Here is a 19,312-nt window from a genome sequence, read left to right as displayed (position 1 = left end):
TCAAGCCCTTAGCAGGATTCTAAAAGGATTTACATGGATAACGAGACCTTCCAGAGTTATGAATAAGAAACAAAAAAACCCATCAGCCAGTAGTTAGGAATGCATCCGATGAAGTGAGCTGTAGCTCACGAAAGCTTATGCTCAAATAAATCTGTTCGTCCCTAAGGTGCCACAAGTCCTCCTTTTCTTTTTAGTTAGGAAGGGATATAAATGCTCCTGCTTCGGGGTACAAGCCAACTAGGAATAGGTAGTCTGTGAGCCCTCTAATGCTGTTCACCATGTCCTATAGTTTTAGAAGTACCAGAACCCAAGCAGAGGTGGAGGGGGGTGGGTGAGATGGGGTGGGGGGTAGACCTTGCATGTTATAGATATTCAGTAAACATAGTTATTTGACCCCCCCCATCCCACCAGTGTTCTTCCTTTGTAGTATTGTTATGTGAAGAGCAAAAGATACAACACCAACTGCTAACTTCTGGGAATTAGGAAAAAAACTTCCTCTACGAACAGATTGTCATAACTGTAGAGATTCCTGAACCTTCCCCTGAAGGAATAGGAGGGAGGGCTAGCTGGGAGAAAGGCAGATGTGCCCATGAGATAAAAGATAAATAAAATGTGTCAAAAGCAATATACGGAAAAAATGTGTTAAAATCATAAACTGTCACTTTAAATTTCAGAGGTTTTCCTGCTCCTGCTTGCCGGCTAGGGAGTCCATAGGGAAACGTGATCTGGGTCTAGCAATAATCAGCTGCAAAGAGCTGGCCTAGAACAAGGTGGGGTGAGTTGTGGCTGCCCTAGGGAGCAGCCTGCTTTGTTTCTCTCTGCTTTTGGGTCTTATGTGTTAGAATTCTGGATTTTAAAGTAGTGTCATGTTGCAACCTTCCAGAAAGAGTATTTATTTTATGTTGTTAGCTATAGTCTCTGTTTATATGTTGTGAACAAACAGGAAAGTAACCATTTGAAGGGAAAAACAACTGCTAACAGGAGAGAAAGCTAAACAGAAACTGAGCTGGAAGAGAGAAAAATAATTGTAGAGGTAAATGAAAGATGAATCCTGTTACAAATAAATGGAGAGGAACTGTGCTGTAGTGTTCCCAGAGTAACAGAGCATCATTTCCAAGGGTTATTCAGATTTTAATAAAAGTCAAATTTAACAGGTATGAAACTCTTTTTGCAAGAAACAATATTGACTTAAAACCCAATAAAACTGGATTTTAAAATGCTATATCTTCACTGACTCATTTGCTGTTCCCCTCCTTTACATCTGCACCAGATGTCAAATCTGTATTGCCTAAAGGAAAATGCTCATCATCTGTTGTCTATTAAATGAATGGGACTGAAATTAAAAGTTTGAATAATATTCCAGCTACAGAGGGCTTCTGCATGTGCTTGTGATTTATGGCTGCCTGCTTCAGTTTACATTTAGGAACGACCTGTCTTTTTCTGCATGAGCGACACTCTGCAAATTTGATCAAGGCTTGTTGTTCAAGGGCAATACTGAGCTAGTGCACAAAGGAAATGAACATTTCATACCCGTCAGATTGTCTGTGCAGTTGCTTTGGAATCCATCCTGGGCTGGGAAGCAGTCACAATGAATAAGTGTTAAGGTCAAATCCAATCAGATGGGCCCATTTAAACACAGCTTTGTCATACTTGGAGTTTCTCCCTGTAACACAGAGGGGTGTTTTTTGTTTTGGGGGTTGTTTTGGATTTGCCCCCAGAAGGTGATTCTTCAGGAATACAACAGAGGAGGATAAAATGGGGAATAATTCCTAGAGACACACATGTGTTTTTAAAATAATATTTCTCTCGACAAGAGAGCTGCTGGGGTGTTGGCTGTGTGATCCTGCAGGGTCTGTTTATAACTAGAGCTTGAATGAGCTTTTCCTGAAGCCCCAAGTTTTTGCTAGCTTCGAGCATAGCTGTGTATGCCCTGTCTCCCTGCAGCAGAGGGACTGTGAGTTCTCGGGCTGTGTTCTCAGGTCTGGCCGAGCTACGCTCATTGCACTGATGGGGGCTTTATGCCACCTCAGCTCTCCAGAGTCTCAGGACTGATTTAATTTTGCCCAGCTACCCACAGTCCCAGGCAGCGGGGAATGACAGGGGTGGGGAATGCTCTGGCCACATTCCCTTCTGAGAGTGCTCATTATACCGGGGACCAGTTGGTCAACCCACCATGCCAGCTGTGTGTCACCTGGGCATTCCCATTACACGGAGGGTGTCCTAAGTGCCTGCAGATGGTGTAAATCCTTTGGGGTTGGTGCAAATCGCTGTAAAGTGGATAATTTTCCTTTATTAATCAAGCCCTAGAGCTTTTGGACAATCCTGGATGTTCATTAGTAGTATGGGAAAGACTGGGCACCTTTCATGGGCTGATCTAGTAGGCTGCTGGCTGTAATAAGAACAGGGCATACACAGATAAAATCTATTCACCCTCACAAATCACCACCTCCTTGCAGAGGGTTTTATCAAGCTGGGCATGTGCGTGCGTGGTGGTTAAAGAAATCCTTTCCAATTTCCAGAAGGGTCTTTTGGGATGAAGTGTCTCCACAGGCTGAGCTTGTGTGTTACCCAAAGATAGGCAGCGCTCCAGCATGTTCTGGACTCCGCCTTGCGTTTAGAAGCGTGGCACTGCCCTCGGAAGTGGTTTAAAATGGATTGCTGTGGCCCCAGGCAGGTGCACGGGGGAGCCGAAAAGAAACGTGTATTTTAAATGCGCCTCTGAGTTGGGAGCTGGCAGCAGGATGGTTGTATCTACATTCCACCAGCTGCTAAAATAATATTGCAATGGGCTGTGAAGTGCCTGCCAAAATAAACGTCTGCTTAATGGGCTGAAAGGACCCCCTTCTGGCTGAAGTTTTAACATACACTCTGGATGCTGCAAAAAGGGTGCAGGCATGGAACCTGATTTCCTGTGAGGCACAGCAAGGCAGGGCTGAGTCCTGGAAGGTAGAATGCTGTCCTGTATCTGCAAAGTGTTACTAACACGGTCATTAACTCCTCTTTCTGGTCTCACATTTGCTTGCTTGCACCTTGAATTCACAGATCATAAGAGCAGGGGGGTATGGTAGCAATGGATGCGTTTCTCACAACATGTAAAACAGCAACTCAAGGGTTAGCGACACTCACCCTGTTTAAAATCATCATCTGCACACCATTTTCCCTCTGGGTCTCAAGCTGCCAGCTCAGTATCCAACAGCTTCAGAGCTTTCATTGCCAAAGGCAGTGTCCAGAGCGCAGTACCTGTCCCTCCAGGCCAGCTGCCAGTCCAGCAGTCACCTTTCCAGGGCCATAGATGACTCAATAAGGCTGTTTGCAGCGTTAGCTATATGCTAACTGTGCTTCCTCGATGGCTTTCTCCCCTTAGCTAAGGCAAGATGGACGGATTGCTTTAAAGGCAATCACTGGGCTTCCTCAGGCTCTAAAATGTCATCAGCTCATCAAGGATCGGAGGGGAGGGTGCAGAGGCGAAGGTCTCTCCTGCTAGCTGGGGCAATCGGGAAAACACACCAGGATGCTGCTGCAGGCCGCATCGCCCAGGTAAGGGCTTGGTGGATGACAAAGCTAAGGCTAGAAGGGATGCAGGCCAAGCCCAAGCCACTGAGCTCAGACCGAGGGATTCTCTTGGCAGGTAGGTCTACCACTCCCCACCAATTATTGACTAGTGGGCCTGTGTGGCTATGGAGAAGCTGTGCTATGGATGGGCTGGGATTTGCTGGAGAAAAGCATCTTTCAGAAGGTGAGGAGAAACTACTCTCCTCGCTGGTGGCTCGGCTCGTCTCAGCGTTCACCTATGTCCTCCCTCAGCTGAGGGGACCTGGGGCCTGGCTCCGTAGCTCAGGGTGTTAGTGCAGTGGTCTCAGAATGCAGCAGTTGCAGGTTTGAATCTCACATGGGACTCTGCGTCCATGCATTTTACTCATGGAGAGATTGTTGTCACAAACACTAGGCTACGTGACTTCCTTGAAGGACAAAGCCAGAGAAGCTGGGCTGAGAGGGAATAAGCTCGTACAATGATATGAAATAACAACCAGGAGATGGAAACCAGCTGGACAGACAGGTTGCTTCTTCTGACCCGTGCAAGGCCAGCACTGCTAGCTGAAGAGGAGTTCGGCACACTTGCTAGCGGAGGCTTCTGAGTTGTAGGAAAAGCTGGAGGGTGCTGAGGGCAGCGCATCAATTGCTCCATCTTTTCCACACATGTGGCGTGCCCACCTGCATTGGGATTGAGACATCTGACTCTACAAAATCCAAAGGCCTGACCTCTATGGTACAGCTGGACTCCCTGGACACCTCTTCAACTCAGTATGGTACTTATGGCCCCTATCACCGTAGTATCTGAGGGTATGTCTAAATGACAATGTAAGCTCTGGGGTAGTAGAACTTGAGTTCACAGACCCTGGGTTTGTTAACCTAGGTCTTGAGCGTCTACACTCATTTGTAACACCAGGAAAGGAATAGTTGAACCCTGGGTCCCAACCTGGGACTTCAGCGTCTACACTGCATTATGCGGGCCCAAGTCCAACCACCTATTTTCCAGGCTTCCTAGTGCCTTCCCCAAAGGTGGCCGCTCTAGCCCTTTGTTCATGGCGCAGTGTAGGACAATTTGACTGTTCAGAGGACAAAAAAGTCATCCCATGGCGTTGTGGGATACTTCTGGCAAACTCCTAGAGCACAAGTTCAGTGGGGCTGTGTCTATACTGCAAAGCAACAGGGCTTGAATTCTGGGTCCCAGCTTGACTCTGGCTCAGGCCCTCCGCCCCTGTGGGGTCCTGGCACCTTGGGTCTGAGCCCTGAGTTAGCATGAGTTGCATGGATAGAAGGGGGCATAGGCTTGATCGTGAGTTCAGACGCTGGACTTACATAGCAGTATAGACATACCCCGAGTCCCTCAAAACATCTCAGTGTATGTATCCTTATGGAGAAGTATTATTCTAATTTTATGAGATGAGAGACTATGAGTTCATCTAAATGGCCGTCATGGGATGTGACAGAAGCTTGAGCTGACACCCCTGAGCTAGATTTAATCCAGCTAGCTCGAGTACCAGAACCGGGACTGTACAACTGTGACTTCCATGACCTCTGTGACATATTCGTCACCTTAACAATGACTGACTAAACTGCAAAAAGAAAAGGAGTACTTGTGGCACCTTACAGCATAAGCTCAAATAAATTGGTTAGTCTCTAAGGTGCCACAAGTCCTCCTTTTCTTTTTGCGAATACAGACTAACACGGCTGTTACTCTGAAACCGAACTAAACTGCCTGGCTGTGCGCACACCCGAAGCAAGTGGCTGAGTGATCTCATTGCACTGAGCTTTCTCTTCCTCCTCCCCGTTCCATCCCTCTCTACGGGTTTGTCTCCAGTGCTGACAGTGGGCACCTGCTAAACTGGTGCTGCTCACAGCAGAGCTGCAGGTGAAGATGTGCACAAAACGCTCAGCGCCAATTCATCTGCGCCCATCATCTGCAACGGGTCATTTCTGTGATTCAGGCAAACCCTTGGAGGCACATTCTCACGAAGGCTGTGAATTCAGCCTCCCTGAAAACTCCAGGCTACTACTTTTGTGGCAACTCTGCCAGAAAGGACCTTTTGTTTTGATCTCTGGTACAGTACCAAAACCAGTTGCGAATGAAAATATTTGCCTATTATGAAAGACAAAAGAGGTTAAATAGTAGCATGAGAATGAAATGGAAACAGGACTAAAGAGCAGACCTCTCAGGGAATGCGTCATTTAAAGTTAACACAAATACGTCCGCTGATTGAGATTTAATAAGAGAGGTCTAAAGGTTCATAAAATGAATATTAAACATATTGAGTGAGGCTTTATGTTTAGGTATGCCACAAAGCTGTTAACCCCCAAGAATATGGGGGTGTGATAATTGATTGCTATTTTAAAATGGCTTAATTAACTCTAAATTAGTGCATATATGGCCACCCTCATTTGAAACACTAACAGCCTGAGATTAGAATGACCTGTGGGCTCCAGATGGATGACACTCCTGGTTGAATCAAATGCATATAAGTGCAGATTTCCATTGACTTCCCCAGCCAGTGTCATGAGGTAACCTTTAAATGTCACTGCCTAATGCCCATTACTTCAGCCCAGTGCACACTTCTTTCCAGACATTAGTTTGCCTAACTAAGCAACCCTCTGTGATTTTCCTCCTGGACAATGGAGTACTTTTACTGTCAGGCTAGGAACTGAGGCCCATCCATTTGATGGACCACCTGAAATAAGCAATGCTAACCTGAATGTCCCCTTCTCAATGAGCAGAATACCAGGCAGCTCCACTTGGAGGCATGAGGTTGCCTTGTAGATCACTGTAGGAGCATTTCTAGTCCTTTCATGTGGCATTGTTGCTGTGGTGAACTGGGAATATGCACAGACTTCTGTGAGAGATTATGACCCCCATGTGTCTGTGTCAGGCTGCAAACTACATATCAGATGGACAGCCTTTCGCCTTCTCTGTGGTCTGATTGTTTCCTTGATGGGTTGACCATTCCAAAGGCTGGTGGCAAAAGAATAACAGTAGAGGGTAGTTGACTCTTACGTACCCAATGGTTGGAAATTTGTTACCCTGAGACAAAAGGCTAGTCCCTGCCCAGAAGCAGCAATTTAGCAGGGGGGAGGTTCTGTTGGCAATGAAATCACCTGGCATCTGTGCGAGGAAGCAGGTAAGGAGATCTAGTGCAGTACCAGGCGTGTTCTGGGCCTGCCCCAAAGTCTCAAATATGCCCTTCCCCCATCCCACCACAAACTGTCCTCCCCTGCAATCACATCTAACTACTTTTACAAAGGCACCTTCCTACCCTTCTCTGAAGCAATCTCATTAATTAGTTCATCCCAGTCTATCCACCTTGCTTCTGAGTTCTCTATAGAAATCACTGCCAGATTACTTAACCTTCCCTGCCCCATAGATGTTCTTGGCTAGGTCTTGATTAATTTTAGCGTGCTGAAACTCCTTTCTTTAGCTGCCATGGTTACACGAAGACAGCAAAAAATACTCAGTCCTGTTTCTGTGTTAGGGAAACTCGCATCTAAAAATCTTTTGCAACTGTATCAAGTCATCCTTCAATATTTGCTTGAAAAAGCTGGCAAAGAGCTTGTATACCACATCTCGGCCAAATCAGGAAACAAAAACTCTAGAATATTTGTTTGCAAACTATCCACTTCCAATTTAAGAGATCATGTAAGATTGTGTGAAGCTTTGATCTTGTTTAAAGCATCAAGGAAATCCTCAACCCGATTTTGTAGAGGACGGATAGCTTCTATCCTTGCTGACCATCTTAAAATGCCAGTGCACCACATGTAATGCCAATGTGCTTTTTCAACCCAACCCAATGACTAGTAGAAGTGGAAAACAAGGTACACAATCTTTGAACAAATCTTTTAAATAGAAGAACGTGGGGAATGGCCATTGCAGCAGCTTTTCCAACTAGGCTGAGTGGGCAGCACATGCGATGAAAGACACATACTGATTTACCTGCTGAATTCAAAACCCCTTCATATGCGGCGGCCATGTTAGCTCCATTGTCATAGCTTTGTCCCCTGCAATCAGCCATAAATAAATGTCTTTTTTAGAGAAGTTAAAATAGCTTTATAATATCCTCCCCTGTTTTGGCATGAATATCAGCTAAATCTATGGGACACTAAGTGGGGCCCTGAAAACATTAAGGTTACTACAGGGGCCCCCAACTAAACTATGTGGGGCAGTAAACAAGGCTCAGAATGGTCCATTTGGAGCACTGGGATATCTGAAGGGTCAGCGCTCCACCCAGAGGGACTGGGAGGCTGGACAGCAGGTTCTAGCACTTGGAGAGGGGTGCCACATAGGTGTGTGTCCTGAGAGTGTGCCTAGGGACCCCAAGATTGGGACAGGACCTGGACGGCATTCAGGCTCCAGGAGCTTGAAACACCCGGGGATCTAGAGCACAGGGCCTTGGGGTCCCCTCACAGCAGCCCTAGTGGGTGTCCAGGAGGATGCACTCCCTAGGATCTGAGACACTTGCCCATTAGCTCTATCCTTTTCCTTGTGTCAGGGAAGCACCCCCACTTCATGCAGAGGACCGGGATTGTTTACTGTAGCGAGGGAGATGAGGAAAAAGGGATGTGATAGAAGGACACAAAACAAGGAATGGCCTAGAGGAGGAGATGGAGTGTTCCTATTCACCCTCTCCTCTGTACAAGAACAAGTTCATTCAATGACCCTGAAAAGCAGCCCATTTGAACCTGAGCAGAGGAGATGCTTTGTTTCATACGAGGCACAATTAGCCTGTGCAATGCTTGACAAGGGGGCAGAAGTGTTTTTTAGGAAGGATTTCCCCTTTGGATTTTGAGCAATTCTGCACCAAAGAAATGCAATTTTACTGTGGAATGGGGATCCCCGTGGAAAGGTGAATTTTCTGGCTTTCAGGGCGAAGTGGGTGTGAGCACTTTCCGAGGGCAGGCTGTCCCTCTGAGCAATGCACCGCTCTGCACAGGTACAGCAGCACAAGTCTCGGCTCTGTCCTGAGGCCCCTCTTTGCCAGGGTTCTGTAAGGGCCTGGGCCTGGGCCCTCGCTCCTGGAAAATGATAGGAGTCTCTTCATTGATACTGGTGGGGCTGGGTTGGGCCCCACAGCCCGGGATTGTTCTCTGAGGAGATTGTTCTGTCTTAAAACAAAACAAGGAAGGTGACGACCATGACCAAAGGCTAGTTTTGAATCTATATATTGGGAAAATATATCCGATCCCAGGCTGCAGAAGCGAGGAGGAATCCAGAGGCCAGTGGAGAGCCTGTAGCAATGCAGGGCTCTGAGCTCCCCAGGCCTGATTCTCCGCTGACTTACCTCAGATTTGTCCCGGTGTTACTGGAGCAAGCTGGGTCGCTTGGTGTGCTGGGTGCAAGCAACCTGTGAATTTTCAATACAGCTACGTATAAACATCTACGCCTAGGAACACGGAACGTAGGCCATTCTGACAGACTGGGGGATTCTACCCCAGGAAGCAGAGACTCTAAAAAGATTTGGGGTCATGGTGGATAATTAGCTGAACATGCATCTGATGAAGTGAGCTGTAGCTCACAAAAGAGTAATGCTCAAATAAATTGGTTAGTCTCTAAGGTGCCACGAGTCCTCCTTTTCTTTTTGCAAATACAGACTAACACGGCTGCTACTCTGATAGCTGAAGATGAGCTCCCAGTGTGACCTTGGCCAAAAGAGCTAAAGTGATCCTGGGATGCATAAATAGAGGAATCTCGAGTAGGAGCAGAGAGCTTATTTTACCTCTGTATTTGGCACTGGTGTGACCGCTGCTGGAATCCTGCATTCAGTTCTGGTGCCCATGATTCAAGAAGGATGTTGATAAATTGGAGAAGGTTCAAGGAAGAGCCACAAGACTGATTAAGGGTTTAAAAAACCTGCCTTATACTGATAGATTGAGTTCTTTGAGTCTATTTAGCCTAACAAAGAGAAGGTTAAAGGGTGACTTGATTGCAGTCCAGAAGTACCTACATGGGAATGAATATTTGATAATAGGCTCTTCGATCTAGCAGAGAAAGGTCTAATGTGATCCAATGGCTGGAAGTTGAAGCTAGACAAATTCAGACTAAAAATAATGTGTACCTTTTTAACAGGGAGGGTAACTAACCATTGGAACAATTTACCAAGGTCCATGGTGGAGTCTGTATCACTGACAGTTTTTATGTCAAGATGCGATGTTTTTCTAAGAGATCTGCTCTCTGAATTATTGTGGGGCAGGTCTCTGGCCTGTGTTATGCAAGAGGTCAGACTAAATGATCACAATGGTCCCTTCTGGCCTTGGGAACCCATGAACTGCACTGATTTGACTGAGTATATACAGAGGTGGCACCAATCAGGAAATGAGGAGAAATGCCCCAAGATTTATAGCTGCAGCTGGTCAGAAAATGGTAGTTTTTCCTGTGGAAAAATTTGGATTTTCCTTTTAAAAAAACAAACAAACAAAAAAAAACCCTGAAATTTTTTTGGCTAAAACCCAAAAACATTTGGATTCAGAAATGCTCCTTTAATGCCTCTTGGAAGTTGTGGTTTGGGTGCCTCACATCCCATTTCTTCCCCATGGCGCACTACAGTCTCTCCTCTTGCTGAGCTACTGCTGGGCAAAATAGGAGTGCCATGGTCATAGTACATTGTGACGGGATCCCTGGGGTGCAACCTGGGACTGTGGGACCACTCTGCCCCCTCAACTCACTAATCTGGGTTGTATTTCAATGCCTTACTGGTGACAAACAGCAAACCCCTCCAGGTGCTGTTACAACTCAGTACAACCGCATGTGGAGCCCCACACCCAGCCAGGTTACATGAATGCTCCACTCATGAACCACACAGAGAAAGGCACCAGCCAAATCCCCCCAGCTCCCAGCCTTGTACCCCAGGAATATACTGTCTTGCACTGCTCAAGACCCTTTCTTGAGCAATGCACCACTTCATCAATGGAAAGTGGACATACACCAGCCTTTGTAACCTGCGCAGATTTACCAAGCACTTCAGTCAAACTCACTGGTAAGGATAAACATTAGAATAAGTTACTGGTTACAAAAGATGGATTTTAAGTGATTATAAATGATAGGTAAAAGTCTCAGTAGTTACCAAAGGAAAATAAAAGATAAGCCCACAGTCTAAATTTTCAACTTTATTAGACTAAGCAATATCTGGACTAAGCAGTTTTTCTCATGCCACTGAATACTGCAGGTTGGGTACAGTCTTTCATACGCAGGCTCTCCCTGTTAGCCTGGGGATCAGTCTCCTCAGCTCCAGTGTTCTCCAGTGTTCAGCAAGGGAGTGGGAGGAGAAAGGACAAACCATGCGGCCTCTGTCTTCTATTTTATATCCTCACTCCATGTGCTTGGAGAACACAAGTCCAGGCATGTCTGGTGGACATTGTTGAGTCACCAGGCAAGGTTGAGCAATTCCCCTTGTGTGGCCTTGTGCAAGTGAATCATTGAATTGTAACTCCTTTGCTGGACAATGGCTGTTGATGGTTGTTTGATGCCGGCCCGGGCATTTGGTTAACTCCCTTGTTGTTGTTTCTGGGGATCTAATATCTGGATGATTCCCCAACTCACAGCATGTTTTAGTGACAACCATACAACACAATCTCAACTTCATATGCATTAATGATAACATATATTAGATAGAACAGGGTTTTCAGCAGATCATAACCTTTCCCATGATACCTCACATGGCATGCTTTACATGAAAATATCACAATTATATATAAAAGATAAATATGGGGGTTACAGGGTGCTCCCCTGAGGTATAGAGTGTCACATACATCCTAGGAATTGTCTGGCTGGGGACCTTAGACCATAGTGGAGAATGGAGAGATGAGGCATCTGGGAGACATTTTCTTATTGCATTTTTTCGGTTTTAACTGAAATGTTTTGGTTTAGGGCTGAAAAACTAGGGGCACCCCCAACAACCCCTCCCCTGATTTTTGTGTGTGTGGTGTTTTTTTGTTTTTGTTTTTGATAAAAAGTCAAATTTCCACAGAAAGCAGCCACTTTTCACAAAAAAATCCATTTAATTGAAAACCCAGTTTTTCATTAAGAAGCCGTTTTTGCACTCAGCCCTAGATATAACCCCTCTCAGACAGCGGAACGTAGAACTTGAAACACTCTGAATTCTGAGCTGGAATGCCAAGAAACTGGTGCTGAACTTCAGAGAAGGCTGTGTTGCCTCTGATGGACCATCTCCTTCTGTTGACCTTGCTCTGACCAGTTCTAACATTTTGCATGGTTCTAGCGAGTCAGAGGCAGTTGGGTAATTCTGCCATAGCCTCCAGGAGAGGGCAGTGGTGACATGCTCCCCATCCTGAAAGGTCTCATTTTTCCATCTGTCTGATGTCTCAGTTTACGCACTGTGCAGAATCAAACCGACCCATTGTTAATGCACAGAGCAGTGCCACAAACCTGGCCTCCCTTTCTCTCCTGTTTACCTTTCACTGGAGAAGTTTGCTTTCCCTATACCCACAATGACACAGTGATCAGTGTGAAAGCGGAGAGGCGACCCTTGGAGTTGGTTGCAGACTTTGCCCATTTCTTATAGAAAGGAGGGATATTTCCTGCACAGATATTTGACTTGTCTTTGGCTGTCGCTTTGCCATCTGTCTCGAGAGCAGTCACTGGCCTGGTCTACCCTTAAAAGTTAAGTCAACATACCTAGGTACTCAGGGGTGTGAATAATCCACACCCCAAGTGCCGTAGCTATACTGATCTAGCCTCTGGTGTGGACGCAGCTAGGCCAGCAGAAGAATGCTTCTGTAGACCAAGCAACCACTGCACAGGGAGCTAGAGACCCTATGGTGACCGAGAAAACCCTTCCATTGTTGTAGGATGCCCCTTTCCTACAGCAGCCCTGTTACTGCGCCGTAGCTGTGCGGCTGTAGTGCTCACAGCGTGTGTTGACATGGCCGCTCTCAGAGTCATGGACCATTTCCGTGGCGCACAGGAGTCCTGAGGGTCTTTGTGAATGGTATAAGTGGGAAGGCAGAAGGCCAGATACATTTCTTAGGAGCCGGAGATGGAGTATCTGCCCACACAAGCCCTGAGCAGGTCAAGGCGGGTCAGTAGGGGCCAGGTAATATTAGATGCTGAGCCTGGAGGGGAACCTGGGCTTGCAAGGGCCTACAAGCAAAAGGAAGGGAGTTGGCCAGGGACAAGGAGGAGATCCAGGGGGAGAGAGAGCCCCGGCTCCTGCCCTGGACTACAGAGTATGGTAAGGGGCCTAGAGGAGAGAAGTAGCCACGAAGAACAGAGGAAGCTCTGGTGTAAACCTAGAGCTAGGCATGGCAATAGAGGGGTGGAGTTGGAAGGAACCCAGGGAAACAGCCCCAGGGTCTGAGACGGAGCAGTCCATGGTTGCTAGTCAGAGGGTCCCTGGGCTGGAACCCAAAGCAGGGGATGGGCCTGATTCCCCTACCAGTCACTGGTGAAATGGTACAGGACCTGGAGTTGGAACAGAAGGCTGCCTGACATGGCATAGGGACACCTGTCTAGTGGGACTCTTGTTACCCCGGAAGGTGGGACAGTATAAAGAGCTGGCTGGAGGGATGAGTCGCAGAGGGAGCACCCTAAGTCACAGAAAGAGAGGGGCCCCAGGGCATCAACAGGGCAAGAGCTAATTGCCAGACCTAGCCACAAGGAGGCATCCCACCGGTGTGTGAGCCCCATTACAGAATCCAGGGAAGGTTCTGAGAGTGGACAGACACAAAGCATATCACTCCCGGCTTCAGCAAGCTTAGTAGAATCATAGAATCATAGAATATCAGGGTTGGAAGGGACCTCAGGAGGTCATCTAGTCCAACCCCCTGCTCAAAGCAGGACCAATCCCCAATTAAATCATCCCAGCCAGGGCTTTGTCAAGCCTGACCTTAAAAACTTCTAAGGAAGGAGATTCTACCACCTCCCTAGGTAACGCATTCCAGTGTTTCACCACCCTCCTAGGGAAAAAGTTTTTCCTAATATCCAACCTAAACCTCCCCCACTGCAACTTGAGACCATTATTTCTTGTCCTGTCCTCTTCTACCAATAGTCTAGAACCATCCTCTCTGGAACCACCTCTCAGGTAGTTGAAAGCAGCTATCAAATCCCCCCTCATTCTTCTCTTCTGCAGACTAAACAATCCCAGTTCCCTCAGCCTCTCCTCATAAGTCATGTGTTCCAGACCCCTAATCATTTTTGTTGCCCTTCGCTGGACTCTCTCCAATTTATCCACATCCTTCTTGTAGTGTGGGGCCCAAAACTGGACACAGTACTCCAGATGAGGCCTCACCAATGTCGAATAGAGGGGGACGATCACGTCCCTCGATCTGCTGGCTATGCCCCTACTTATACATCCCAAAATGCCATTGGCCTTCTTGGCAACAAGGGCACACTGCTGACTCATATCCAGCTTCTCGTCCACTGTCACCCCTAGGTCCTTTTCCGCAGAACTGCTGCCGAGCCATTCGGTTCCTAGTCTGTAGCGGTGCATTGGGTTCTTCCGTCCTAAGTGCAGAACCCTGCACTTATCCTTGTTGAACCTCATCAGATTTCTTTTGGCCCAATCCTCCAATTTGTCTAGGTCCCTCTGTATCCTATCCCTGCCCTCCAGCGTATCTACCACTCCTCCCAGTTTAGTAGCCTGATTGCCAGCAGGTAAAGCCAGGAAACCTCTTTCAGGTGACAACCACCCCTTTGACTGGCGGAGGGTAGGCCATTCGGGGGTGCTGGACACAGGGGATAGTTCGAGTTCAGTTGTTTCCTAACCATTTCTATCAAGCATGGTGCAAGTCAGCCAGTACGATCAGGCATGCCGCACCAATAAGACATTTATTGCCCAAACGCCATGCTGGAAAGACACCTTTTCAGAACTGCAGGGCTCTCCCGGGAACCACAGTGGCGAAAGGAGCAGAATGAGGGGCTGCCACTCCAAGGAACCAGCACCCCATGCTGGCAGCTCCTCCGGCGCGGCTGTACCGTCCCAGCCCCCATCCAGTCAGTACTGTACTGGTAAGAGTAAAAATCTACTTGCACCACCGTTATCAAGGCAGCTGTTGGAGGATTGGGGGCTACTGGTTCTTTTCTTTTTGCACAGAGTAGCAGATTCCACCGCTCCCCCTCCATTTAATAGGGAGGACTCCATCTGCGTAGAGCTTGCTGCCCCTGCTGATCCCAGCCGCCCAGCATCCCCATGGTGACTGAATGGGGAAGGGGCATTGGCAGGAAGGCACATATTTGGGACACAGCCTTCATTCCACTCTCTCCTTTTGTATTGACACAGCTCTCACTCACCTGTTTGTTCTGTTCCTCTCCTCCAGCACCCCTTAGCCTGCAGTCTGGGCTTCTTCTCCTTGCCATGCTCCTTTCCTCCTCCTGCTCCCCCACTTGAGCTTTCCACTCCCTCCTGCTGGTGGCTAGCATCTTCAGGCTCACTGGTGGCTCATGTTTCTAGGAGTGGGTCCTCTTTCCTTTCTTCTGCCCTGCTAAGAGCTGCTTCTACAAGCCTCACTGCAAAACAGCGAGCACTGTGGGGCCTCTCCAAGCAGCTAGACCCATGGGGAGCCAGCACCATGTTGCCAGCCAGCTACAAACCGACAGTGGCCCACAGTCGGCAAAGATAACGTGAGCTACAGTAACTCCAAGCAGGTGACTAGGGTCTTGGACGCAAGAGTTCCTTGGTGGGAAGGTTACTCCAAGCTGCTCTGGAAGACTAAGATGCTTGATTAAGGAAATAAGGCACAAAGTTTTAACAGTGTGGGTAACTAGTCATTGGAACAACTTGTCTAGAGGTCTGGTGGATTCTCCATCACTTGAAACCTTGAAATCAAGAGTGGGTGCTTTCCAAAAGACACCTGGCTAGCTCAACCATCAGTTAGGGGCTTGATGAAGGAATCAGTGGGACACATTCTCTGGCTTGTGTTCCGCAGAAGATCAGATTAGATGGTCATAATGGTCCCCTCAGGCCGTAACAGCTATGAAAGTGGAAAAAGGGAAAGTATGAACTGATTTTTTTGAGGAGAGGAAGAAAAGTATAGCCAAATTCAGAGTGATTCTTTATTTAGAACATAATAACATAAGAACGGCCATACTGGGTCAGGCCAATGGTCCATCTAGCCCAGTATTCTGTCTTCTGACAGTGGCCAATGCCAGGTGCCCCAGAGGGAACGAACAGAACAGAACAGGCAATCATTGAGCGATCCATCCTCTGTCGTCCCATCTCAGCTGCTGGCAGTCAGAGGCTAGGGACACCCAGAGCATGGGGTTACATATCTGACCCTCTTGGCTAATAGCCATTGATGGACCTATCCTCCATGATCTTATCTAAATTTCTTTTAACCCATGTATACATTTGGGCCTTCACAACATCCCCGGCCACGAGTTCCATAGGTGGACTGTGCATTGGGTGAAAAAGTATTTCCTTTTGTTTGTTTTAAACCTGCTGCCTATTAATTTCATTGGGTGACCCCCGGTTCTTGTGTTATGTGAAGGAGTAAATAACACTTTCTCCACACAGTCATGATTTTATATAAATCAATGATTTTATCCAGTTCTGATTTTATAGACCTCTGTCATATTCCCTATTACTCATCTCTTTTCCAAAATGAACTGTCCCAGTCTCCTTAATCTCATATGGAAGCTGTTCCATACCTCCAATAATTTTTGTTGCCCTTCTCTGTATTTTTTCCAATTCTAATATATCTTTTCTGAGATAGAGAGACAAGAACTGCACGCAGTATTCAAGGTGTGGGTGAATCATGGATTTATAAAGTGGCAATATGATATTTTCTGTCGTCTTATCGATCCCTTTCCTAATGGTTCCTAACATTGTTAGCTTTTCCTTGACTGCCACTGCACATTGAGCAGATGTTTTCAGAGAACTATCCACAATGACTCAAAGATCTTTCTTGAGTGGTAACAGCTAAGTTAGATCCCATCAATTTGTATGTATAGTTGGGATTATGTTTTCCAATGTGCATAACTGCATTTCTCAACACTGAATTTCGTCTGCCATTTTTTTGCCCAATAAGCCAGTTTTCTGAGATCCCTTTGTAGCTTTTCACAGTCTGCCTAGGCCTTTACTATCTTGAGTAGTTTTGTATCATCTGCAAATTTTGCCACCTCACTGTTTACCCATTTTTCCAGATCATTTTCATATATTTCATCATATTCATATATGTTGAACAGCACTGATCCCAGTACAGATCCCTGGGGGACTCTGCTGTTTACTTCTCTCCATTCTGAAAACTGACCGCTTATTCCTACCATTTGTTTGCTGTCTTTTAACCAGTTACTGATCCATGAGAGGATCTGTGCTCTTATCCCATGTCTACTTACTTTGCATAACAGCCTTTGGTGAAGGACCTTGTCAAAGCCTTTCTGAAAATCCAACTACATTATATCCACTGGATCACCCTTGTCCATGTGTTTGTTCATCCTCCCATCTCCAAAGAATTCTAAAAGATTGGTGAGGAATGATTTCCCTTTATAAAAGCCATGTTGAACACCATTTTTTGAGGAAGAGTCATTTATGTGTCTGGTAATTCTGTTCTTAACTATAGTTTCAAATAATTTGCCTGATACTGAAGTTAGGATTACCGGCCTGTCATTACCATGCTCGCCTCTGGAGCCTTTTTAAAAAACTGGTATCACATGAGCTATTCTCAAGTCATCTAGTACAGAGGCTGATTTAAGTGATAGGTTGCATACGACAGTTAGTAGTTCTGCAATTTTATATTTGAGTTCCTTCAGAACTCTTGGATGAATCCCATCTGGTCCTGGTGATCTCTTTGGCCCCCTCAACGTGTAGGTTATGCCAGTGGAGACTCTCACTCAGTTACCAAGGTGTAACTGACATCCCTAGACTCCACTGCTGAATTTGGCCTTTAGGATTCCCTCAACTGAACATTTGCCACGATAATCACACTATTCTTCAGTATTTTGATGAAATGAGCCTTTCATGGTGTGCGCTCCTCTGCGTAAATCTGTTTGGCGTGGTTTTAAACATTCATCCTACTCAGTAATACTAATCTATGGTGATAAAACAATGGGAAAACCAATTTAGAAGGAAAGTTCCACGAGATTTCACTGATCAGAATAAAAGAGCACTTTCCATTAGGTGCGTGTGAGTTCTGCACCGGCACAGTAATACACACAGCAGTGAAACACAAAGAACAGAGATGTAGGGAGACAACTCCTGACACAGTTTCATATTTGTTGCCAAAATGCCTTTTTGAATAACAGCATCATCTCTCAGTGGAAAGCTGGAGCAAAACCTGAAAAGCGGGGGGAGGGAGCCTGGATGAAGTTAAAGGTTGGTGCTTTCAGCTGATCTCAAATCACACCGTGCCATAACTCTGAATAATGCATAAGGCTCAAATTAGACATCTCCTGAGCTTAACACTTGGAAGTTTTAAGATTAGAGGGTTAGGATTCTCTGATCACTCCGTTTTGCTTCACATTTCCACAGAGCAGAGAATGTACATAGCAAAATCAACACATTTCCCAAGGAGCTGCTGGCATGCAGAGTCGTGGGCCAGAGTCATTTCCAGCTCAAGCAGCTGTCTGCAAACTGCAGATTTAAAAACCAAGCATGGCTCCCTGGAGTAGCTCGCCATGGTGGAGATGAAGTATTTTGACAGGTATCAGTCCTCTTTTTTGCGCACTTTTTCACAATGACACGTGCTAGCAGCAACAGTAAAATTCCATCAAAAGAAACACGTTTTCCCCTGATAGTTACTCTCTCAGACTGAGATTTTAAATTCTGGCTTGGGGATTTGGATGCCCAACTGCCCTTAATTTTAACCAAACCGTGCATTCAAATCCTGTAGGTGGCCTTAAAAATCTCAGCCTATTGGTGAAATCCTGGCTCTACTGAAGTCAACTGCAAAGCTCACTTGGGCCAGGATTCCACCATATGCTTTGCTAATGTCCAGGCCTGCCCCATGTGAGATTAACAGGCATCTTGTGATGGATTTCAGTGGAAACACGTCAGGGCAAGGCCATCTTTCTTTAATAGCAACTGAAGAAAACTGGTGTAATAGCCTCTGTTTGAAGGGCTGATGCTCTAGCATCTTCCTGGCTTCTGCATCCCCTCTGGCCCCCCACGAGGATTCATTCCCAGGGCCTTTTATTCCATGCAGTACTAAAGAGCAACGAAACAAAAAATCCAAAGAGCTTTGGAAGGATCTAAACCTTCCTGCTTCAGGCCATAAACCAGCCTCTAACTATGGGGGCTGGTAAGACACTTTCCTCTGGTGTCAGAGCAGCAGCCGTGTTAGTCTGTATTCGCAAAAAGAAAAGGAGGACTTGTGGCACCTCAGAGACTAACAAATTTATTTGAGCATAAGCTTTCGTGAGCTACAGCTCACTTCATCTGGCCACTGTCAGAGGAGGCAGATCACAGGGCTAGATGGGTCTGAGCCACTCTGGCACTTCCCAGGGGTCTGTTTTTATAAAATTGTGTTTATTGCCTTTTTTAACAGAACTCTATGACACATTGGGGCACTGGCAGGAGTGGGTAACTCCACACCGGGAGCAAGTCAATACAGTACCATGACAGAATAGAGTTCTGTAATGACCTCCTATCTGACCATGGTTGCATCTGCCCTTGGAACTGGGGGGATGATTCCTAGCTCATTACACTACTGTTTAACTCCAGTAGCTCAGACATGGTCGAACGGGCTAGCTGCCCGCAGTGAACCTACCCTGACCCCATGGGTACACACTTGTGGTAGCTAGCTATGCTGCCATTTTTAGTGAGCTTGTGTGAGCGTGTCAACTCAAGCTGGGAATCACACCTCCAGCTCCAAGTGT

This window comes from Lepidochelys olivacea (genome assembly GCF_965140295.1).
Source record: "Lepidochelys olivacea isolate rLepOli2 genome assembly, chromosome: 5".
Classification (NCBI taxonomy): Eukaryota; Metazoa; Chordata; order Testudines; family Cheloniidae; genus Lepidochelys; species Lepidochelys olivacea.
This window is presented reverse-complemented; position numbering follows the sequence as displayed.